This window comes from Nerophis ophidion, linkage group LG06 (assembly GCF_033978795.1).
Source record: "Nerophis ophidion isolate RoL-2023_Sa linkage group LG06, RoL_Noph_v1.0, whole genome shotgun sequence".
NCBI lineage: Eukaryota > Metazoa > Chordata > Actinopteri > Syngnathiformes > Syngnathidae > Nerophis > Nerophis ophidion.
The window spans coordinates 3,932,847-3,946,366 of NC_084616.1; the positions used below are offsets into that span (position 1 = coordinate 3,932,847).

At 38.0% G+C, this 13,520-nt stretch overlaps 1 protein-coding gene across 3 annotated transcripts in view; it reads left to right on the forward strand.

Moving 5' to 3' along the window:
* The window catches only part of hdac7a (histone deacetylase 7a), a 256,002-nt gene that overhangs the window by 66,240 nt on the left and 176,242 nt on the right, over positions 1-13,520 (forward strand). The window contains exon 1 of one of the 3 annotated variants that reach the window (XM_061902484.1): positions 3,676-4,054. The exons of 1 other annotated variant lie outside the window; for it this stretch is intronic. The gene's annotated coding sequence lies outside the window, so the exon portion shown is untranslated. Of the gene's footprint in view, positions 1-3,675; positions 4,055-13,520 lie in introns of those variants that run through there. One more of the 3 variants, XM_061902482.1, reaches the window with a different exon arrangement.

A 13,520-nucleotide genomic window follows, 5' to 3' on the forward strand; every position in this document is an offset into this window, starting at 1 on the left:
AACAATGGTCCAATAGGAATGTGTGACGGAAGTAAACAATGGTCCAATAGGAATGTGTGACGGAAGTAAACAATGGTCCAATAGGAATGTGTGACGGAAGTAAACAATGGTCATGTGTCACGGAAGTAAACAATGGTCCAATGGGAATGTGTCACGGAAGTAAACAATGGTCCAATAGGAATGTGTCACGGAAGTAAACAATGGTCCAATAGGAATGTGTCACGGAAGTAAACAATGGTCCAATAGGAATGTGTCACGGAAGTAAACAATGGTCCAATAGGAATGTGTCACGGAAGTAAACAATGGTCCAATAGGAATGTGTCACGGAAGTAAACAATGGTCCAATAGGAATGTGTGACGGAAGTAAACAATGGTCCAATAGGAATGTGTCACGGAAGTAAACGATGGTCCAATAGGAATGTGTCACGGAAGTAAACGATGGTCCAATAGGAATGTGTGACGGAAGTAAACAATGTTCCAATAGGAATGTGTCACGGAAGTAAACAATGGTCCAATAGGAATGTGTGACGGAAGTAAACAATGGTCCAATAGGAATGTGTCACGGAAGTAAACAATGGTCCAATAGGAATGTGTGACGGAAGTAAACAATGGTCCAATAGGAATGTGTGACGGAAGTAAACAATGGTCCAATAGGAATGTGTCACGGAAGTAAACAATGGTCCAATAGGAATGTGTGACGGAAGTAAACAATGGTCCAATAGGAATGTGTCACGGAAGTAAACAATGGTCCAATAGGAATGTGTCACGGAAGTAAACAATGGTCCAATAGGAATGTGTGACGGAAGTAAACAATGGTCCAATAGGAATGTGTCACGGAAGTAAACAATGGTCCAATAGGAATGTGTCACGGAAGTAAACAATGGTCCAATAGGAATGTGTCACGGAAGTAAACAATGGTCCAATAGGAATGTGTGACGGAAGTAAACAATGGTCCAATAGGAATGTGTGACGGAAGTAAACAATGGTCCAATAGGAATGTGTCAAGGAAGTAAACAATGGTCCAATAGGAATGTGTCACGGAAGTAAACAATGGTCCAATAGGAATGTGTGACGGAAGTAAACAATGGTCCAATAGGAATGTATGACGGAAGTAAACAATAGTCCAATAGGAATGTGTGACGGAAGTAAACAATGGTCCAATAGGAATGTGTCACGGAAGTAAACAATGGTCCAATAGGAATGTGTCACGGAAGTAAACAATGGTCCAATAGGAATGTGTCACGGAAGTAAACAATGGTCCAATAGGAATGTGTCACGGAAGTAAACAATGGTCCAATAGGAATGTGTCACGGAAGTAAACAATGGTCCAATAGGAATGTGTCACGGAAGTAAACAATGGTCCAATAGGAATGTGTCACGGAAGTAAACAATGGTCCAATAGGAATGTGTCACGGAAGTAAAGAATGGTCCAATAGGAATGTGTCACGGAAGTAAACAATGGTCCAATAGGAATGTGTCAAGGAAGTAAACAATGGTCCAATAGGAATGTGTCACGGAAGTAAACAATGGTCCAATAGGAATGTGTCACGGAAGTAAACAATGGTCCAATAGGAATGTGTCAAGGAAGTAAACAATGGTCCAATAGGAATGTGTCACGGAAGTAAACAATTGTCCAATAGGAATGTGTGACGGAAGTAAACAATGGTCCAATAGGAATGTGTGACGGAAGTAAACAATGGTCCAATAGGAATGTGTCACGGAAGTAAACAATGGTCCAATAGGAATGTGTGACGGAAGTAAACAATGGTCCAATAGGAATGTGTCACGGAAGTAAACAATGGTCCAATAGGAATGTGTCACGGAAGTAAACAATGGTCCAATAGGAATGTGTGACGGAAGTAAACAATGGTCCAATAGGAATGTGTGACGGAAGTAAACAATGGTCCAATAGGAATGTATGACGGAAGTAAACAATGGTCCAATGTGTGACGGAAGTAAACAATGGTCCAATAGGAATGTGTCACGGAAGTAAACAATGGTCCAATAGGAATGTGTCACAGAAGTAAACAATGGTCCAATAGGAATGTGTCACGGAAGTAAATAATGGTCCAATAGGAATGTGTCACGGAAGTAAACAATGGTCCAATAGGAATGTGTCACGGAAGTAAACAATGGTCCAATAGGAATGTGTCACGGAAGTAAATAATGGTCCAATAGGAATGTGTCACGGAAGTAAACAATGGTCCAATAGGAATGTGTCACGGAAGTAAACAATGGTCCAATAGGAATGTGTGACGGAAGTAAACAATGGTCCAATAGGAATGTGTCACGGAAGTAAACACTGGTCCAATAGGAATGTGTGACGGAAGTAAACAATGGTCCAATAGGAATGTGTCACGGAAGTAAACAATGGTCCAATAGGAATGTGTCACGGAAGTAAACAATGGTCCAATAGGAATGTGTGACGGAAGTAAACAATGGTCCAATAGGAATGTGTCAAGGAAGTAAACAATGGTCCAATAGGAATGTGTCACGGAAGTAAACAATGGTCCAATAGGAATGTGTGACGGAAGTAAACAATGGTCCAATAGGAATGTGTCACGGAAGTAAACAATGGTCCAATAGGAATGTTTCACGGAAGTAAACAATGGTCCAATAGGAATGTGTGACGGAAGTAAACAATGGTCCAATAAGAATGTGTGACGGAAGTAAACAATGGTCCAATAGGAATGTGTCACGGAAGTAAACAATGGTCCAATAGGAATGTGTGACGGAAGTAAACAATGGTCCAATAGGAATGTGTCACGGAAGTAAACAATGGTCCAATAGGAATGTGTGACGGAAGTAAACAATGGTCCAATAGGAATGTGTCACGGAAGTAAACAATGGTCCAATAGGAATGTATCACGGAAGTAAACAATGGTCCAATAGGAATGTGTCACGGAAGTAAACAATGGTCCAATAGGAATGTGTGACGGAAGTAAACAATGGTCCAATAGGAATGTGTGACGGAAGTAAACAATGGTCCAATAGGAATGTGTGACGGAAGTAAACAATGGTCCAATAGGAATGTGTCACGGAAGTAAACAATGGTCCAATAGGAATGTGTGACGGAAGTAAACAATGGTCCAATAGGAATGTGTCACGGAAGTAAACAATGGTCCAATAGGAATGTATCACGGAAGTAAACAATGGTCCAATAGGAATGTGTCACGGAAGTAAACAATGGTCCAATAGGAATGTGTCACGGAAGTAAACAATGGTCCAATAGGAATGTGTCACGGAAGTAAACAATGGTCCAATAGGAATGTGTCACGGAAGTAAACAATGGTCCAATAGGAATGTGTCACGGAAGTAAACAATGGTCCAATAGGAATGTGTGACGGAAGTAAACAATGGTCCAATAGGAATGTGTCACGGAAGTAAACAATGGTCCAATAGGAATGTGTGACGGAAGTAAACAATGGTCCAATAGGAATGTGTCACGGAAGTAAACAATGGTCCAATAGGAATGTGTGACGGAAGTAAACAATGGTCCAATGGGAGTGTGTCACGGAAGTAAACAATGGTCCAATAGGAATGTGTCACGGAAGTAAACAATGGTCCAATAGGAATGTGTCACGGAAGTAAACAATGGTCCAATAGGAATGTGTCACGGAAGTAAACAATGGTCCAGGCTATTTTTGGCAGGGGCCGCCCAAATGTCGGCTATTTCTGTCAGCAGGAGCGATGATGAGGAGGAAGAAGAGGAGGAGGAAGGGGGTTGGACTTTCTTTCGGCAACTTTTTTTTTCAGCCGCGACAACTCTCTTTTCTTCCTCCCTCTCTCTCTCTCTCTCTCTCTCTCTCCCCCTCTCTCTCTCTCTCTCTCTCTCACACGGATGTACAGACGCTAGCTCAGACGCTAGCCGGGCGTTAGCAGGACTTTAGTCGGATATACCTCAACAAGTGTCGGACAAAGACTGCGGCCCCTTGTCTTCCGAGGTAGGGATGTGATGCGACAACCGCTGGAAGTTGGCTCGCCGTAGTCTCCTTTTGTTATTCGTCCGAGTTTTTTTGTTACGTTTTCGGCAACAGCGAGAGGAGGCGCGCAGGTGCTTTTTAACTAGTTATTTTGTATTGAGCAAAGAGGCGTTCAATGACTTGTTGAACGTCAGGATTCATTAAAAGTTTGTTTCATAGTTATTCCGTACTGACATTTTGATTGAAAAGTCACTTCCAAGTATGATGCAAATAACTTTAAATGTTAGTTAGGGAGTTCTCTTATTAGTTTCGTTGTTTTATAAAGATATGATAACTTGACTTAGCTTTTTAACCAGTTGTTTTGAATTGAGCAAAGAGGCGTTAAATGTCTTGTTGAACGTCAGGATTCATTTAAAGTTTGTTTCATAGTTGTTCCGTGCTGACATTTTGATTAAAAAGTCACTTCCAAGTATCATGCAAACATAAGTTAAAACGTTAGTTAGGGAGTTCTCTTATTAGTTTTGTTGTTTTATAAAGATGTGATAACTTGATTTTTCTTTTTAACCAGTTTTGAATTGAGCAAAGAGGCGTTCAATGACTTGTTGAACGTCACGATGTATTATAAGTTTGTTTCACAGCTATTCTGTGCTGACATTTCGATTAAACTTCACTTCCAAGTATCAAGCAAACAAAAGTCAAAAAGTTCATTAAGGAGTTATCTTGTTAGTTTTGTTGTCTTACTAAAACATAATAACTTGATTTTGCTTTTTAACCAGTTGTTTTAAGTGAGCAAAGAGGCGTTCAATGACTTGTTAAATGTCAGGATTCATTAAAAGTTTGTTTCTTAGTTAATCCGTGCTGATATATTGATTAAAAAGTCACTTCCAAGCATCATGCAAACAAGTTAAAAAGTTAGTTAAGGAGTTATTTTATTTAGTTTCGATGTGATAACTTGATTTTGCTTTTTAACCAGTTGTTTTGAATTGAGCAAAGAGGCGTTCAATGACTTGTTGAACGTCACGATGTATTATAAGTTTGTTTCACAGCTATTCTGTGCTGACATTTCGATTAAACTTCACTTCCAAGTATCAAGCAAACAAAAGTCAAAAAGTTCATTAAGGAGTTATCTTGTTAGTTTTGTTGTCTTATAAAAAACATAATAACTTGATGTTGCTTTTTAACCAGTTGTTTTGAATTGAGCAAAGATGCGTTCAAAGACTTGTTGAACGTCAGGATTCATTAAAAGTTTGTTTCTTAGTTAATCCGTGCTGATATATTGATTAAAAAGTCACTTCCAAGCATCGTGCAAACAAGTTAAAAAGTTAGTTAAGGAGTTATTTTATTAGTTTCGATGTGATAACTTGATTTTGCTTTTTAACCAGTTGTTTTGAATTGAGCAAAGAGGCGTTCAATGACTTGTTGAATGTCACGATTTATTAAAAGTTTGTTTCACAGCTATTCTGTGCTGACATTTCGATTAAACTTCACTTCCAAGTATCATGCAAACAAAAGTCAAAAAGTTCATTAAGGAGTTATCTTGTTAGTTTTGTTGTCTTATTAAAACATAATAACTTGATGTTGCTTTTTAACCAGTTGTTTTAAGTGAGCAAAGAGGCGTTCAATGACTTGTTAAATGTCAGGATTCATTAAAAGTTTGTTTCTTAGTTAATCCGTGCTGATATATTGATTAAAAAGTCACTTCCAAGCATCATGCAAACAAGTTAAAAATTTAGTTAAGGAGTTATTTTATTAGTTTCGATGTGATAACTTGATTTTGCTTTTTAAGCAGTTGTTTTGAATTGAGCAAAGAGGCGTTCAATGACTTGTTGAACGTCACGATTTATTAAAAGTTTGTTTCACAGTTATTCTGTGCTGACATTTTGATTAAACTTCACTTCCAAGTATCATGCAAACAAAAGTCAAAAAGTTCATTAAGGAGTTATCGTGTTAGTTTTGTTGTCTTATAAAAACATAATAACTTGATTTTGCATTTTAACCAGTTGTTTTGAATTGAGCAAAGATGCGTTCAAAGACTTGTTAAATGTCAGGATTCATTAAAAGTTTGTTTCTTAGTTAATCCGTGCTGATATATTGATTAAAAAGTCACTTCCAAGCATCATGCAAACAAGTTAAAAATTTAGTTAAGGAGTTATTTTATTAGTTTCGATGTGATAACTTGATTTTGCTTTTTAAGCAGTTGTTTTGAATTGAGCAAAGAGGCGTTCAATGACTTGTTGAACGTCACGATTTATTAAAAGTTTGTTTCACAGTTATTCTGTGCTGACATTTTGATTAAACTTCACTTCCAAGTATCATGCAAACAAAAGTCAAAAAGTTCATTAAGGAGTTATCGTGTTAGTTTTGTTGTCTTATAAAAACATAATAACTTGATTTTGCATTTTAACCAGTTGTTTTGAATTGAGCAAAGATGCGTTCAAAGACTTGTTAAATGTCAGGATTCATTAAAAGTTTGTTTCTTAGTTAATCCGTGCTGATATATTGATTAAAAAGTCACTTCCAAGCATCATGCAAACAAGTTAAAAATTTAGTTAAGGAGTTATTTTATTAGTTTCGATGTGATAACTTGATTTTGCTTTTTAAGCAGTTGTTTTGAATTGAGCAAAGAGGCGTTCAATGACTTGTTGAACGTCACGATTTATTAAAAGTTTGTTTCACAGTTATTCTGTGCTGACATTTTGATTAAACTTCACTTCCAAGTATCATGCAAACAAAAGTCAAAAAGTTCATTAAGGAGTTATCGTGTTAGTTTTGTTGTCTTATAAAAACATAATAACTTGATTTTGCATTTTAACCAGTTGTTTTGAATTGAGCAAAGATGCGTTCAAAGACTTGTTGAACGTCAGGATTCATTAAAAGTTTGTTTCTTAGTTAATCCGTGCTGATATATTGATTAAAAAGTCACTTCCAAGCATCATGCAAACAAGTTAAAAAGTTAGTTAAGGAGTTATTTTATTAGTTTCGATGTGATAACTTGATTTTGCTTTTTAACCAGTTGTTTTGAATTGAGCAAAGAGGCGTTCAATGACTTGTTGAACGTCACGATATATTATAAGTTTTATTTCACAGCTATTCTGTGCTGACATTTCGATTAAACTTCACTTCCAAGTATCAAGCAAACAAAAGTCAAAAAGTTAATTAAGGAGTTATCTTGTTAGTTTTGTTGTCTTATAAAAACATAATAACTTGATGTTGCTTTTTAACCAGTTGTTTTAAGTGAGCAAAGAGGCGTTCAATGACTTGTTAAATGTCAGGATTAATTAAAAGTTTGTTTCTTAGTTAATCCGTGCTGATATATTGATTAAAAAGTCACTTCCAAGTATCATGCAAACAAGTTAAAAAGGTTAGTGAAGGAGTTATTTTATTAGTTTCGATGTGATAACTTGATTTTGCTTTTTAACCAGTTGTTTTGAATTGAGCAAAGAGGCGTTCAATGACTTGTTGAATGTCACGATTTATTAAAAGTTTGTTTCACAGCTATTCTGTGCTGACATTTCGATTAAACTTCACTTCCAAGTATCATGCAAACAAAAGTCAAAAAGTTCATTAAGGAGTTATCTTGTTAGTTTTGTTGTCTTATTAAAACATAATAACTTGATGTTGCTTTTTAACCAGCTGTTTTAAGTGAGCAAAGAGGCGTTCAATGACTTGTTAAATGTCAGGATTCATTAAAAGTTTGTTTCTTAGTTAATCCGTGCTGATATATTGATTAAAAAGTCACTTCCAAGCATCATGCAAACAAGTTAAAAAGTTAGTTAAGGAGTTATTTTATTAGTTTCGATGTGATAACTTGATTTTGCTTTTTAACCAGTTGTTTTGAATTGAGCAAAGAGGCGTTCAAAGACTTGTTGAACGTCACGATTTATTAAAAGTTTGTTTCACAGCTATTCTGTGCTGACATTTCGATTAAACTTCACTTCCAAGTATCAAGCAAACAAAAGTCAAAAAGTTAATTAAGGAGTTATCGTGTTAGTTTTGTTGTCTTATAAAAACATAATAACTTGATGTTGCTTTTTAACCAGTTGTTTTAAGTGAGCAAAGAGGCGTTCAATGACTTGTTAAATGTCAGGATTCATTAAAAGTTTGTTTCTTAGTTAATCCGTGCTGATATATTGATTAAAAAGTCACTTCCAAGCATCATGCAAACAAGTTAAAAAGTTAGTTAAGGAGTTATTTTATTAGTTTCGATGTGATAACTTGATTTTGCTTTTTAACCAGTTGTTTTGAATTGAGCAAAGAGGCGTTCAATGACTTGTTGAACGTCACGATGTATTATAAGTTTGTTTCACAGCTATTCTGTGCTGACATTTCGATTAAACTTTACTTCCAAGTATCATGCAAACAAAAGTCAAAAAGTTCATTAAGGAGTTATCTTGTTAGTTTTGTTGTCTTATAAAAAACATAATAACTTGATGTTGCTTTTTAACCAGTTGTTTTAAGTGAGCAAAGAGGCGTTCAATGACTTGTTGAATGTCAGGATTCATTAAAAGTTAGTTTCTTAGTTAATCCGTGCTGATATATTGATTAAAAAGTCACTTCCAAGCATCATGCAAACAAGTTAAAAAGTTAGTTAAGGAGTTATTTTATTAGTTTCGATGTGATAACTTGATTTTGCTTTTTAACCAGTTGTTTTGAATTGAGCAAAGAGGCGTTCAAAGACTTGTTGAACGTCACGATTTATTAAAAGTTTGTTTCACAGCTCTTCTGTGCTGACATTTCGATTAAACTTCACTTCCAAGTATCAAGCAAACAAAAGTCAAAAAGTTAATTAAGGAGTTATCTTGTTAGTTTTGTTGTCTTATTAAAACATAATAACTTGATGTTGCTTTTTGGCCAGTTGTTTTAAGTGAGCAAAGATGCGTTCAAATACTTGTTGAACGTCAGGATTCATTAAAAGTTAGTTTCATAGTTATTTTGTGCTGACATTTTGATAAAAAGTCACTTCCAATCACAAGTTAAAAAGTTAGTTAAGGAGTTATTTTATTAGTTTTCTTGTCTTATAAAGATGTGATAACTTGATTTTTCTTTTTAACCAGTTGTATTAATTGAGCAAAGAGGCGTTCAATGACTTGTTGAACGTCAGGATTCATTACAAGTTTGTTTCACAGTTATTCCGTGCTGATGTTTTGATTAAAAAGTCACTTCCAAGTATCATGCAAGCAAAAGTTAAAAAGTTAGTTAAGGAGTTATCTTGTTAGTTTCATTGTCTTAAAGATTAAACAAATACTTTGTTCCCATAAAGCTCCACATCTAAGATAACACAGGTGCCCTAAATGCATTCCACAATTTAGTCATAAAATGTGTTAATTAGTTTTTAGCATTTATTGCCAACTCTTTAGTCCTTCATCATTTTTGATGAGACAATTTTTATTTTGTAAACCAAACTTTTTAACTTACAAATCATTAACATTGTAAAGCAGTTTGTACTTTTACATGTCTGTGGTTTTAATATTCAGTTTTTACAGTTAAATAATCAATCAATCAATCAATCAATGTTTATTTATATAGCCCCAAATCACAAATGTCTCAAGGGACTGCACAAATCATTACGACTACAACATCCTCGGAAGAACCCACAAAAGGGCAAGGAAAACTCACACCCAGTGGGCAGGGAGAATTCACATCCAGTGGGACGCCAGTGACAATGCTGAATATGAGAAACCTTGGAGAGGACCTCAGATGTGAGCAACCCCTCCCCCTCTAGGGGACCGAAAGCAATGGATGTGGAGCGGGTCTAACATGATACTGTGAAAGTTCAATCCATAGTGGCTCCAACACAGCCGCGAGAGTTCAGTTCAAAGCGGATCCAAGACAGCAGCGAGAGTCCCGTCCACAGGAAACCATCTCAAGCGGATCAGCAGCGTAGAGACGTCCCCAACCGATACAGGCGAGCGGTCCATCCTGGGTCCCGACGAGCGGTCCATCCTGGGTCTCGACTCTGGACAGTCAGTACTTCATCCATGGTCATCGGACCGGACCCCCTCCACAAGGGAGGGGGGGACATAGGAGAAAGAAAAGAAGCGGCAGATCAACTGGTCTAAAAAGGGGGTCTATTTAAAGGCTAGAGTATACAGATGAGTTTTAAGATGAGTTTTAAATAAACTTACAAGAAAAGTTCAAGATCAAGTGAGGGTTTCTTTTTTTCAAAGTCCAGGGTTTATTTGTTACACACGTTTGGTCCATCAATCATCATTTTATATCAAAAGTAGTAAGTCCTCATGTTCTTTTCAGTATACAAAACCACATTAACAGGGTTTCCGTGGGAAATGAAACAAGGGTTTTAAAAAAGTTTATAGAATGGATTCTGGGAAAATTAAGGCTTTAAATGGCGTTGAAGAGCATTAAATGCAATGTCCAGAGGCATTATTAGAAAATTAAATACAGTTGATGAAAAAATTACTACATTCACAATTTCTTTTATAGGGACAAGCGGTAGGAAATGGATGGATGAATAAACCTGTCATAATTTTGATTGGAAGTACAGTACAATGATGATTGACAGGCGGGAACCCTTTAGTTGGCGAGGGTCTACAACCGAAGCAGGAGTTGGTAAAAAGAGCAAAATGTGAATTTTAGCAGAGGCTGGCTCAAGAACTTTTCAAAAAATCTGGTTAAACTCGGAGATGCGTTTTGCAACCTGTGCCAAAAGACCTTTAGACTTTGCACTAATGCCGTCAAAGCTATGAAGTCCCTTTAGCTAATTACAAGTTGGCAGCAATTAACGGTAACATATTTCTTTGACGTTGCCAACAGAAACTTGTCAGCTGCTGATACCACTGCAGAGAAAGACATAGAATAAATACATTCATCAAATTAACAGTCCATTCATCCATTTTCTTCCGCTTATATCCGAGGGTGGCTCACGGGGGCAGCAGCCTAAGTGGAGAAACCCAAACTTCCCTCTCCCCAGCAACTTCGTCCAGCTCTTTCCGGGGCATCCCGAGGCGTTCCCAGGCCAGCCGGGAGACATAGTCTTCCCAACGTGTCCTGGGTCTTCCCAGTGGCCTCCTGCCGGTCGGACATGCCCTAAACACCTCGGGTGGCATCCTGACCAGATGCCAGAACCACCTCATCTGGCTCCGGGAGGAGCTTTACTGTGAGCTCCTCCCGGATTACAGAGCTTCTCACCCTATCTCTAAGGGAGAGACCCAAACTCATTTGGGCCGCTTGTACCCGTGATCTTGTCCTTTCGGTCATAACCCAAAGCTCATGACCATAGGTGAGGATGGGAATGTAGATCGACCGGTAAATTAAGAGCTTTGCCTTCCGGCTCAGCTCCTTCTTCACCACAACGGATCGATACAAAGTCCGCATTACTGACGACGCCGCACCGATCTGCCTGTCGATCTCACCATCTACTCTTCCCACACTCATGAGCAAGTACTTGAACTCCACCAACCTGGTGATGGCACTCCACCCTTTCCAGGGCGAGAACCATGGACTCAGACTTGGAGGTGATGATTCTCATCCCAGTTGCGAACCGATCCAGTGAGAGCTGAAGATCCCGGCCAGATGAAGCCATCAGGACCACATCATCTGCAAATAAGCAGAGACCTAATCCTGCAGCCACCAAACCGGAACCCCTCAACGCCTTGACTGCGCCTAGAAATTCTGTCCATAAAAGTTATGAACAGAATGGGTGACAAAGGGCAGCCTTGGCGGAGTCCAACCCTCACTGGAAACGTGTCCGACTTACCGCCGGCAATGCGGACCAAGTTCTGGCACTGATCACACAGGGAGTGGACCGCCACAATCAGACGGTCCGGTACCCCATACTCTCTGAGCACTCCCCACAGTCTTATGAGCCAATTCTAATTCACATTATTTTTGATCATAATGTAGTGGCTAATTTCTGTCTTAAATCTGTTTTGGTTAACTTTCACCTAGATACACGACATTTGAGGTCAAGTCACACTGACCAAGTTGGGGGTTTGACACGACATGAGAGTTCAAATCACCCTGAACATTGGACAGTTACATAAGTTGTTATGATAGAAATCAGGTCATCATGGAGCGTATAAATAAGAAGGGAAGACCAAGCCTGGTGTGCGCTCTTTCTTAATTCCTTTCACGAGGGTTCACCATCTTTCGTCTCCGGAGACACTGTCTGTTTTCATATCGATTCAATCCAACTTGTTACTATCTGATTGTGAGTAATTAAAACTGTTTTAACAAACTCTCTATTTGTCCTGTTTAAGATTCAGACTATTCGACCACATAAAATTGGCTACCACGAGCGGGATGAGGCCCCGAGTTAAATCCCCGACATTTCTACCACATAAAATTGGCGTCACGAACAGGATTCGAACCTGTGCGGGGAAACCCCATTTGGACTCGAAATCCAATTTTATGTGGTCGAAAAGTCTGAATCTTAAACAGGAACAATAGAGAGTTTTTTTACAACAGTTTTAATTACTCACAATCACATAGTACAAAGTTGGATTGAATCGATATGAAAACAGACAATGTCCCATGAGACAAAATATGTTTAAGATAGTTGAGATTTTCATTGTTAAATGCTTACTATTTTCTTTATACTATACTTTATAGAAAAACTGACATCTAATCAAAACCATACGAACATAAAACAATACATAATACATCGTTACAGTATGAATATATTATATTTATATTGGGGCGGCAAAACTCGGTTGGTAGAGTGGCCGTGCCAGCAACTTGAGGGTTGCAGGTTCGAGTCCCGCTTCCGCCATCCTAGTCACTGCCGTTGTGTCCTTGGGCAAGACACTTCACCCACCTGCTCCCAGTGCCACCCACACTGGTTTAAATGTAACTTAGATATTGGGTTTCACTATGTAAAGCGCTTTGAGTCACTAGAGAAAAAGCGCTATATAAATTTAATTCACAATTCACATATATAGGGAAAGCGTGGCGCAGTGGGAAAGTGGCCGTGCGCAACCTTAGGGTCCCTGGTTCAATCTCCACCTAGTACCAACCTTGTCATGTCCGTTGCGTCCTGAGCAAGACACTTCACCCTTGCTCCTGATGGGTGCTGGTTAGTGCCTTGCATGGCAGCTCCCTCCATCAGTGTGTGAATGTGTGTGTGAATGTGGAAGTAGTGTCAAAGCGCTTTGAGTACCTTGAAGGTAGAAAAGCGCTATACAAGTACAACCCATTTATTTATTTATCATTTATACTGACACCTGTAAACGTTTGTCTATATATATTTATGTAGTATGACATGGGCATTGTTTTTAAGTTGAAATAAAAAAACTGGGGCTGGGCAACGATTAAAAATTTTAATCGAAGTTAATCGCACTATTTCTCCGATTAATCGCAATTAACTGCATTGTATACGCAAAGACCAATAATGAATTCCAAAGTAGTGTGTAGTGCACCTTTATTGGAATATTCTCCCACATGAACAAAAGCGCTAAAACATTTGTTGTGCAAACACAATTTAAATCAGTCCTTGTTAAACAGTAGCAGTTAAATAGCATATTTGATGAAAATCAACTCCAAAAATGTAAATACAAACATTTAAGCTTATTGCCACTGCCAGGGTATTTAAGTTATCCTGTTTGTTATGGAAAATAAATATAATCTACATACAAATCTCTG